Source organism: Mirounga angustirostris, unplaced genomic scaffold (genome assembly GCF_029215605.1).
Source record: "Mirounga angustirostris isolate CCGP_5_RB_7025 unplaced genomic scaffold, mMirAng1.0.hap1 SCAF_7, whole genome shotgun sequence".
In the NCBI taxonomy this organism is placed as follows: Eukaryota; Metazoa; Chordata; class Mammalia; order Carnivora; family Phocidae; genus Mirounga; species Mirounga angustirostris.
This window is the reverse complement of record NW_026991715.1, coordinates 1,767,302-1,778,821: the sequence shown is the minus strand read 5'-3', so window position 1 is coordinate 1,778,821 and position 11,520 is coordinate 1,767,302. Positions and strand designations below refer to the sequence as shown.

At 48.8% G+C, this 11,520-nt stretch overlaps 1 long non-coding RNA gene and 1 pseudogene across 1 annotated transcript; both read left to right on the top strand.

Moving 5' to 3' along the window:
* Positions 1-2,784: 2,784 nt before the first annotated feature.
* LOC135365319 (uncharacterized) lies at positions 2,785-7,494 on the top strand. The gene is made up of 2 exons (XR_010412924.1): positions 2,785-4,222; positions 4,666-7,494. It is a non-coding gene; the product is annotated as an uncharacterized LOC135365319 (long non-coding RNA).
* A 914-nt stretch (positions 7,495-8,408) lies between these two features.
* The window catches only part of LOC135365286 (histo-blood group ABO system transferase 2-like), a 29,903-nt pseudogene continuing 26,791 nt past the window's right edge, over positions 8,409-11,520 (top strand).

The following is an 11,520-nucleotide window of genomic DNA, read 5'->3' as shown; positions in this document are numbered from 1 at the left end:
TGAATGTGCTCAGCGGACAATGCAAGGCAATATATGCCTGTATTCCCACCTATGTAAACACACCTAATTATAAGGATTTCTGTATGGAACTGTGTCCATATGAAGCTAAAAACAAGTTTATACTGCTGTCTCCAACCTGGTCCGTCACCACATGGAGATTGTGATCTTCTCCCTTTGCTGATCTGTAACTTCCTACTCTAACAGTGAGAAACCTGGCTCTCACCACCGGCCCTTTATTTAATTCATTGCTCTGTTCCAAATTACAGATGTGGTGTTTTCAGAACTGTTAGGTACCACTCTGATGGCAGAGAACTTTATCAAATAGAGTCCACTGTGTACATACAGTACATTTTTTCTTTAATCTACAGATTCCATTCATTTCCAAAGTTACTTAGGTCAGCACCTTTTGTCCTACAACCTACAGTGAGGGTTTCTTCCCCCATATGTTTCTAATACAGTTAGATTATTGTCACATTCTGTATTCCATTGAAGGGGAGGAAGAAATTTTCCTTGGTCCAAGGTTCTTACCACAGGACTAAGAATGAAATCGACATGAGACAGATTAATAGGAGAAAAAAACCCAAAATGTAATGATGTGCACATGGAGACCCAAAAATGAAACTGAGGTGTAAAGAAATGACCAAGGAAGCCAGGTTTTGTACTTTTTGGACAAAGAGAAAATATACCTGTGATGAAATCACAGGACAAGGGAAACTTAACCTTGGGAGCTTCAATTAGTAAGCAAATCTAAACAGAATTTTGGCTGGGGTAGTAAATTAGTAAAAAGTAACAAGGGTTGTTTATACAGCCTTATTGGCTCCAAGTCTCCCATCTCTGGTGACGTCGAAATCTCTTTACCTCCTGGAACAGGGACATCTTCACATGGGAGATAGATTTCCCGCTTCCAGGGGGACAGAGGAGGGTCTAAGTGTCCTCATTGCCTAGCTTGTCTCTTAAGTAACTTTTATTTAAAATGATCTATATGTCAAAGTGGCAGATTTGGGGCAGCCTGCCCTTGGCCCCTACACCATCCTGTGACACTCCCACATCCTAAACAACTTAATTTCAGCAGATTATGATTTACTTTTTGGGGTGTAAAAATGTTTGTTTGTGTTTTTTAAAGATTTTATTTTAAAGTAATTTTCACACCCAACATGGAACTTGAACTCACAACCCCAGGATCAAGAGTTGCATGCTCTCCCGACTGAGCCAGCCAGGTGCCCCAAAAGGTTTGGGTTTTCACAAATGCATAGTGGCAAGTATAAATCATTAAAATATCATGGAATTCACCCCCTGATCTTTTTATCATCTCTAGTTTTGCCTTTTCCAGAATCTCCTACAAATGGGGTCACTCAGTGTGTAAGCTTTTCAGATTGGATTCTTTCACTTAGAAAAATACATGTAAAGTTCATCCATGTCATTGTATGGGGTGATGGTTCATTTCTTCTTATTGCTGAATAGATTAACAGGAAAAAAACAAGTCAAAGTTTAATAGCATGCATATGTCCTTTATTCATGGGAGATACCCAGGAAAACGGAATAACTCCTTGAAGTGGCCCAGCCCTCACCCTAAATGCCATCTTCAGCTAAAGACCAAAAGATTTTGGGTGGTGGGAAGGCCAGTTAGGGGATGTCATCAGATGAGCACAGTAAACGAGGGTATGGTTGTTACCCAGATTTAAGTCTGTGCCTTCTCTTTTGGTAAGAGTTTCTTGAGTTTTAGTAACTCTGTTCCTATACAGAGGGAGACAGGCTTACAAATGGGGCGTTCCTTTATAAGCATACATTTCACTCGCCAAACAGCAACTTTTACCCAGTTTTCAGAGATTCTCCCATGTCTGCTGTTTCTTAAAATTAATCAGCCCAAATAACCCTTGTGCCAAAGGGGCATATTTTGCGTGGCATATTCTGCTTCCTTCACATGGATGCACTCAGTTTGCTTATGGATTCATTTAGGGAAGGACATCCTGGTTTCTTTAAGTTTGTAGCCATTATGAATAGAGCTACTGTGCATAACTGCATGTGAGTTTTTGTTTGGAAATAGTTTTTCAAAGCAGTTGTCTAAATACTAAAAGTGCAATAGTTGGATCTTAACATGAGACTTATGTAGGTTGGGAAAAAATGGCCAAAATGTCTTCTGAAGGGGCAGTTGCTGCCATTCCTCACCTTCCAGCAATTGGTATTCTTGTTTTTGGAGTTTAGTATTTGTGATACGTGCGCAGTGCTGTCTCACTGTTGTTTAAATTTGTACTTTCCTAATGATGATGTCAAACATATTTTTGTATGCTTATTTTGTATCTGTATATCTTCTTTGTCCAGGCATCTGTTCAGATCCTTACCCATTATCAATTAGGACGTCTGTTTCCTTATCATTGATTTCTGATAGTCTTTTGTATTTTTTTAATACAAATCTTTTACCAGATTTGTGCTTTGCAAATATTTCTTCCCAGTTTGTAGCTTGTCTTTTAGTTTTCCGAGCAAGGTCTTTCACAGAGCAAAAGTTTTTTTTTTTTTTTTTTTTTTAATTTTCTTTATTTATTTGACAGAGAGAGAGGGGGAACACAAGGAGGGGGAGTGGGAGAGGGAGAAGCAGGCACCCCGCTGAGCAGGGCGCCCGATGCGGGGCTCGATCCCAGGACTGTGGGATCATGACCTGAGCCGAAGTCAGACGCTTAAGGACTGAGCCACCCAGGCGCCTGCAAAAGTTTTAATTTTAGGAAGTTCATGTTACCAATTTTTTTCTTTTGTGGATTGGCTTTTGGTGTTGTGTGTTAAACCTCATCACCGAACCCAAGCCCATGTGGATTTTCTTTTGTTTTCTTTCTGTTTTTTAAAAGATTTTATTTATTTATTTGACAGAGGGAGAGAGAAAGAGAGAGAGCAAGCACAAGCAGGGGGAACAGCAGGCAGGGGAGAAGCAGGCTCCCTGCTGAGCAAGGACCCCGAAGCGGGGCTGGATCCCAGGACCCTGGGATCACGACCTGAGCCGAAGGCAGACGCTTAACCGACGGAGCCACCCAGGCGTCCCCTTTATTTTGATAGTTTTACATTTTAAATTTATCTACAATTTTGAATGAATTTTGGTGTAAGTTGTAAAGCCTGTGTCTGCATTTCACTTAATTCCGTATGGTTTCTAATTAATTGTTTCTATTTCTGGAGAAGTCGGGGATAATTGGACTCCATTTCAGTTCGAATTTCCGAAATGTAATGGATTCAGCTGGACCCCAGGACAGGTGCCTCCGCTGAACTGAGGGCACCGCATCCTGCACTGCCCCCGCCTCCCGCAGGGGGCGCCCGAGTCCCGCTCCGAGACCCCTGCGGGGCATGCGCGCTCAGCCCTTCTCCTCGGGGCGCGGACCGGCGTTCCAAAGCCGCAGAACCCACTGTGCTGACGCCCAGGCTTCGGGAGGACGTGGGGCCGCGTCCACGCTGACGGCAGCCGGGCCTCCTCAGGACCCGCTGTGGAGACCCCGGGAGGACGTGGGGCCGCGTCCACGCTGACAGGAGTCCGGCCTCGTCAAGACCCGCTGTGGAGACTCCGGGAGGACGTGGGGCCGCGTCCACGCTGACGGGAGTCCCGCCTCGTCAAGACCCGCTGTGGAGACTCCGGGAGGACGTGGGGCCGCATCCACGCTGACGGGAGTCCGGGCTGCGTCAGGACCCGCTGTGGAGACTCCGGGAGGACGTGGGGCCGCGTCCACGCTGACAGGAGTCCGGCCTCGTCAGGACCCGCTGTGGAGACTCCGGGAGGACGTGGGGCCGCGTCCACGCTGACGGCAGCCGGGCCTCCTCAGGACCCGCTGTGGAGACCCCGGGAGGACGTGGGGCCGCGTCCACGCTGACGGGAGTCCGGGCCGCGTCAGGACCCGCTGTGGAGACCCCGGGAGGACGTGGGGCCGCGTCCACGCTGACGGAAGCCGGGCCTCCTCCGGAGCCGCTGTGGAGACATCGGGAGGACGTGGGTCCGCGTCCACGCTGACAGGAGTCCGGCCTCGTCAGGACCCGCTGTGGAGACTCCGGGAGGACGTGGGGCCGCGTCCACGCTGACAGGAGTCCGGCCTCATCAGGACCTGCTGTGGGGACTTCGGGAGGACGTGGGGCCGCGTCCACGCTGACGGGAGCCGGGCCTCCTCAGGACCCGCTGTGGAGACTCCGGGAGGACGTGGGGCCGCGTCCACGCTGACAGGAGTCCGGCCGCGTCAGGACCCCCCGGGAGTAGAAGGTGAGGAGAAGCCGCCTGAGCGGGGACTGCGGGGGGGGGGGCGGGGTGCGAGCTCCCGGAACCCCGCTGGGGAAGGGCGCGCTGTGTAGATGCGGGGCTTTGTGTGCGCTGCCGTGGGGTCCCGCGCGGGGCTGGGCGCGGGGCTGGCGGGTCTCCCCTTCCTGAGCTCGGATCTGCTCCGAGGTCCCGGGGTCTGTGTTTCTGGGCCACTCGGATTCGGTTCCTGGGGCTGCTCAGACAGTCTGCAGGCAGGGAGGGGACACCCGCCGCGGGGCTCGGGCTCCTTCCCGCGTCCACGCGGTCAGGATCTGGGTGGGGCTCCGGCTCCGGCAGGGAGGTTGGCGGTTCTGCTTCTCTGGGAGGTGCTGACGTGGGTGTTCGGAAGAGTCACCGACTGCGGCGAGCCTGTCCCAGCGGCACAAACGCTCGGTCTCCGCACTCAGGCCCCCAGCTGTCGTTGGCTCAGCACATTCACCACCTCACACGGGGCGCTTGGGTGCCTTGGACCCCGAACAGGGACGCCGTCCCGCGGAACCGGCACAAGACCCTAAGTGCGGAGATCATCCCGGTGTCCACACTGTAACCCAGCCCGCAGGCCCGCTTCCACGGTCACCACCTGCCCCACTGTCTGAAGCGTCCTTTTCCCCTCGCGTCCGGTTTTCTTCCTCTGGAACTGCTCCCGACACGTTGCCTTATGCGGGTAACCTTGGCGGATGTAAAGAGCAAGCTGGTTGCAATCTGGCCTTTCCTGTCTGGCTTCTGTCCCTGCGGCTGTTTTCAGTGTCCACCCACGCTGTGACCTGCCTCAGTCCCTCATTCATCTTTTCACTGTGACTAAACATAATAATATCGACCACTTACAACATTGCAGGTGCACAGTTCTCTGGCCTCAGCCGAGTTGCGCGGTTGTCCCTCATTCTCCAGCACTCTTTCCTTCTCCGCGAGGGGGACTCTGTGCCTGAGACGCCAGCTCCCCATTGCCCTTCCCCTCAGCCCCTGCAGCCACATTCTACTTCGTGTCTCAGGATACTTCCTGTAAGTGGGATCACACAGTGTCTGTCCTCCTGTGACTGGCTGATTTCACTCAGCGAAGCGACTTCCAGGGTCAATCCGCATTGCAGCCTGTGTCAGAACTCCCTTCGTTTTTAAGGCGGAATCGAGTTCCACACTGTATATGCCACATTTTGTCTATCCATTCATCCGTCAGCGGGCACTTGGGTTGCTTCCACCTTTTGGCTGTTGTGAAAATTGCTGCTCTGAATAAGGGTACTTGTACTTTCAGTTTTGGGGGGCATATAGGCTGCAGTGGAATTCTGCGTTCAATATTTTGAGGAGCCACCCTATTTTTTTCTACAAATGAACCATTTTTCTTCATTCCTTCATAGGGCAGAACAAGATTGCCAGTTATGGATCTACCTCATTTTGTTTATCCTTTCCCCATTGATGGACATTTGCATAGTTTCTGGGTTTTGCCTATTGTGAACACTGCTGCTACGAATATTTCTGTACATTTTTGTTTGTATCAGTGTTTTCAATTTTGGGGGTATACACCTAGGAGTGTAATTTTTGAACCATATGGTAATTCTACTTTGACCTATTTGAGTAAATGCCAAAATATTTTATACGTAGACTCACCATTTTTCACAAGCAAGGTGTAAGGGTTTCAGTTTCTCAACATCCTTTCCAAAATCTGTTATTTTAGTTTTCTTGATTATAGCGATTCTATCGTGTGTAAAAGGACATCTAACTGGTTTAAATCTTCATTTGCATAAAGACTAAGGATGCTTAACATCTATTCATGTGCTGTTCACCATTTGTATGATTTCTTTGGAGGAAGGTCTATCCAAGTCTTTTGTCTATTTTAAAAAATGGGTCGTCTTTTTGCTGAGGAGTTGTAAAAGCTCTTTACATACTCTGGGCAACAGACTCTTATTAGATAAATAATGTACAAATATTTTCTTCCATTCTGGGGGCTTTCTTTTCACTTTCCAGATAGTATCTTATGATGTACAGATTTTTATTTTTTTTTACATTTCTTTTTTAAGAGTGAGTGAGAGAGAGTGTGCAAGTGGTCAGGGGCAGAGGGAGAAGGAGAGAGAATCTTAAGCAGGGCCCATACTCAGTGTGGAGCCTGACATGGTCTTGATCTCATGACCCTGAGATCATGATCTGAGCCAAAATTAAGAGTCGGACGCTTAACCAACTGAGCCACCCAGGCACCCAGAACAGATTTTTAATTTTGAGGATATTATTTTATCTATTTTTTCCTTTCCTTTCTTATGCTTTGGTGTCAGATCTAAAAGCATTGCTAGATCCAAGCTTATGAAGATTTATCCCCATTTATTTCTTCTAGAGTTTATAGTTTTACCTCTTACATTTAAGCCTTTAATTTATTTTGAGTTAATGTTTATATGTGGTGTGAGGTAAGGGTCCAGTTTCATCTCTCTGTACATGGATAGTCAATTGTCTAGCACCCTTTGTTGAAAAGACCATTCTCTCCCCCAGTGTAATGTTGCCACCCTTGTCAAAATTCAGTGGAGCATAGATGAAGGGGTTTATTTCTGGGCTGTCAGTGAAATCCCACTGATCTGTATGCATATCTTTTTAAAAAAACTATTTTATTTATTTATTTTAAAAAACGTTTTAAATTTAAATTCAACTAATTAACGTATAATGTATTATTTGTTTCAGGGTGAATGCTACCTTTATGACAGTATCACAATGTTTTATTTACTGTTGCTTTTTATTAATATTTGAACTTTGGAAGTATGACCTTTCACCTTTGATTTTGTTTTTCAAGATTGTTTTGTCTATTTTGTGGTCCCTTGAAATTCCATATGACTGTTAGGATTAGCTTGTGCATTTCTTTCCAAAGGCCTTTGTGAATTTCCTCGGGAACACATTGAATTTCCACATTGCATTGTGTACTATTGCCATCTTATCAATAGTATGTCTTTTCATCACCATGGGGTCCTCAGATTTATTTAGGTTTCCCTTTCTTTCAGCAATGTTTTGTAATTTTCAGTGTACAAGCCTTGCACCTTGATTACATCTATTCCTGAGTATTTTGTCAATGTTAATGTTCCCTAAAATGGAATTGTTTTCTTAAATTATTTTTTGGATGATTCATGGCTAATGTATACAAATAAGAGAGATTTTTGTGTGTTGATATTAACTGGCTGTAATCATTTTTTGTTGATTGTTTAGGAAGCTCTCTATATAAGATGATGTCATCTCTGGTCTCTGAATAGACGTAGTTCTACTGTTTTCTTTCACATGTGGATTTCTTGCCTTATCATTCTGCGTAGAACTTCCAGTACGATACTGAGCAATGAGTGAAAGCCAGCATGATGGACTTGTTTGTGATTTCAGAGTAGAGCTGTCAGTCCTCTAAATTGAGCATGATGTTTGATTAGAGTTAGGGTTGGGTTAGGGGATAGGGTTAGGGTTAAGGGTTCGGGTAGTTGACCCTGTGACCCATGCAGCCCCACAGTCAGCATGTTGGAGCCAGGAACACTCCCCCTGTGCTGAGCTCGGGGGCAAACCCTGCGGGTCCCCTCCCCTGGCTGACCCCCTGAAGGTTCTGTCCCCACCTGCCATGAGTTGGAAGTCCCCACAACCTCCTCTTCAGGTTTGAATAATCTGCTCCAGTGGCTCATGGAACTCAGAGAAACATGTGTGATTCTTGGGCACAGCCATGAATCTCAGCTTCTTCATGATGGGGGGCAGCCCAGCAGCTGAGTGACCATGCAGGGCTGCCTCAGCTTTTATTTCATTTTTTTATCAGAAAAGCAAGGGCAGTTGCCTCAAAGCGTGGGAAAGGAGGACAAAGGGATGGCAAGTATCCTGAAGCAGTAAAGCAGTCCTGTACCCTCCCCTAGGGGCAGGCACGCAGGGAGGCAGTCATGGGATAAGGGAAAAGCAAGATGTTTGTGCTCGCAAGCACCAGGTGCAGAAAGGGGAACTGAGGGTTACATTCTTTCCTAGCTCCTAACCTGTGCCCTGCCCCTGGGGATCATGGGATCCTGCTCCTACTGGGCCCTTGCGTTCAATAGTCTGAGAACAGGAACGCTGTTGACCTTTCAGCTGCTTCCACAATCACTCCTGAGGGCTTACAATATATTTTCTAAGAATAATTCCACACTTCCTCCGTGAGGTGGACTACCTGGTATGCACAGAGGTGGATATGAAGTTCTGCGACCACGTGAGTATGGAGATCCTGTCCCCCCTCTTCGGCACCCTGCACCCCGCTTTCTACCAGGCAGCCCACAAGGACTTCAGCTACGAGCATTGGCCACAGTCCCAGGCACACATCCCCAGGGACAAGGGCGACTTTTCCTACATGAGGACCTTTTTTGGGGGGTCGGTGGTAGAGGTTCACCAACTGACCTTGGCCTGTCACCAGGCAATGGGGGTCAACCTGGCCACTGGGATTGAGGCTGTGTGGCACAATGAGAGCCACCTGAACAGGTACTTGCTGGACCATAAGCCCATTAAGGTGCTGTCCCCAGAGGACCCGTGGGACCCTCAGCTGCTGGGCTGTCCCCGAGAGGACCTGTGGGACCCACAGCTGCTGGGCTGCCCCTGGAGGACCTGTGGGATCCACAGCTGCTGGGCTGCGCCCCATCATGAAGAACCTGAGATTCATGGCTGTGCCCAAGAATCACCAGGACATCAGCAGTGGTTATTACTTGAGGAGTCATTTTGGTGCCCACCGGGTCTTTCACTTGAGTTAACAGATGAGCCCGAAGGAAGGACGTCATCAGTTAGGAAGTACAGACGAAGGTCAGAGTGGAGTTGGGCAAAGGCCTCTTTAACTCAGAGAGCGGGGGAGCCCCAAGCTTCTTCTACACACCTTGCCCTGCTCATCGATTCCAGCTGCCTGGCTCTGAGTTCTGTCCTTTTAATGAACTGGTCATCTAGTAAGTAACATGTTTCTCTGAGTTCCATGAGCCACTGGAGCAGATTATTCAAACCTGAAGAGGAGGTTGTGGGGACTTCCAGTCTGTAGCCCATAGCTCGGAAACAGGGGTGACCTCTCTGCCCAGCCACTGGCTGACCACTGAGTTAACAGCACAGGGATTCAGTGGCCACACACAGCAAAGAATACAGACTTGACAAAGTGAGTTCAGAAAAGTCACTAAGCCAACAGTAGCAACTACAACGAGCAGCAATCATGAAGCCTGGAGTGGGGAAGGTCTGATGTTCAGGATGCTTCCATTATAATATTCATAATCACACCCTGGACTTGTCACTGGGGCCAAGTCCCCCGGCTGGGGGTCAGGTAGCTCCTACATGTTCCATGTGCCTCTCTCTGGCTCCCCCACCCGTGCACAGTCCTATGCTGCTTCCCAGCAGAGGTCGGTTTTAACCAAAGCCAGGAAGATGGGATGGGTTTTCCTGACTCCCCACCCCCTGCCCCACAGGGCTGCAAGAGAGGAAAAAGTTTTCCTCAACCCTGTTAAGGTCCCCGGCTGAGTCTGGAAATTGACACAGACAGATGAACAGGAGAAAAGCAAGCAGAATGTCTTGATTGCTTTGGTGGGAGCCTCACAAGACCATGAAGACCAGCAGAGGTGACTGGAGCAGACAGCTCTTCTACCTTTTAGACAAAGAAGCAGTAAGTGTGTGAAGAATTGACAGACGCAGGGGTTTGGACTAGGGCTCGTAAACGGTAAAGAAGTAACTAGGAAGATAAGGGTTAGTTTAACCAGGTGTGTGTGTATAGACCCCGTGGTCCTAAATTCCTTGACTCTGGTGATAAGCACGTCATCTCTGTGGTCCGGGGCGAGAAAGTTCCACATGGCAGTCTTCTGACCTGCTTAAGGGAAAAAGGGCTGATGGCTGGGGGTCAGAGAGACCTTCTTGCTTTGCTCTATGCAAAAGTTCTTTTAGCTTCTGTATTTATTTTGCCAAGGTTCCGTATTTGGGGTCGTGTGTCCTGACCCTCACTGGCCTGGTGCTGTACTCTGTCTCCTAGTATCCAGGACATTGGATGTGCTGCTGTGGAGACCTTCCAGCCCTGGGGTAGCCCCTTGTCCAGGGAGGCACCTGCCTCAAGGGGAGGGTCGCTAAGGGTGGCCGCCCCTCCTCAGGGAGATTGGGTGGGAGAATGCAGATCTTACTTCGAGAAACTGACTTTATTTCCTGAAAAGGTCTACCTGATAGTGGGATCATACGGGAGTTCTATTTTTAGTATTTTGGGGAAGCTTCATCCTTTTCCCAGCATGGGTGTGCCAACCAAAGTCAATTCCAGATGATTTTTACCTATAAACCAGAGATTTTGGAAGAACCTCTCCAGCAGAGAACATCAGGAGAACAGTTTCAAGACCTTAGACAGGCAGAGATTTCCCAGGATGCAAAATATACTAACCGTAGGAACAAACCGGTGACTGAGAAACTATGAAATGAAGAACTGGTTCTCCTTCTTCCATTTCTGGCTAGTGTGCTGGTCTGTGGCTCGATCTCACCTCAGGCAGCTGAAAGGTTGACCTCCCAGGTCAGCTACCACTGAGATGGCTACTGTTTCTAGAAATTCTTCGGGGTGTGGCCGGTTTTCCCCACCTGTGCACTGATCAAGTCGGCGACCTCGGACAGTGGAGCCACGGGTCCTCCAGGCATGGTTCCCCCCCAATGCCCCAGTAAAGCCATTCCACTGAGGGTTTAGGGGGACCGGAGCTGCCCCTAGGCAAAAACACCAGAGATTCTCACTGTCCCTACCTGGCCTACAGATGCTCCTCAGTTACTCCTGTGCCTCTGGTGTCTTCCTGGAACCCTGACCTGGCTGTTTTTGGACAGTTTGTCCAGTGGGACCCTCACTTTCTGATAGGGGGATTTGCTGGAATCCGGAGTGTGTCCTGCAGCCCCACCGGGATCACCTTTTGAAGGCACGTCGCCTGGGTCATCTGAGGACTCAAGACTGTGGGTCTGTGGCTTGGAGGGTTTCTGAGCAGCGGGTGGGATTCTGAGCGCTGGTGGGATGGGAGGGCTGCAAGGCCCAGAGGCAGGTCTCCAGAAAGCTGTCTGGGGTCCCCGGCATCCTGCCGTTTTTGAATCAAAGCCCTGAGATCTTTAAAATGCCAGCAACGTTACAGCATGGGCTAGAAAAGCAAATGTCCCTGTGCAGACAACACCACCTAAACTATTGGCCATTTCTTTCACTTGAGTTGAGTAGAAAGGATTGGGAGTCAGGGCTTGAGGGGGGTCCTGGATCAGACTTTGTGTTTGGGGGACAAAGGTCATCCGGACAAGCTTGTGCTGAGGCTGAGGAGGGGGTCTGTGTGGAGACACCAGCTGCA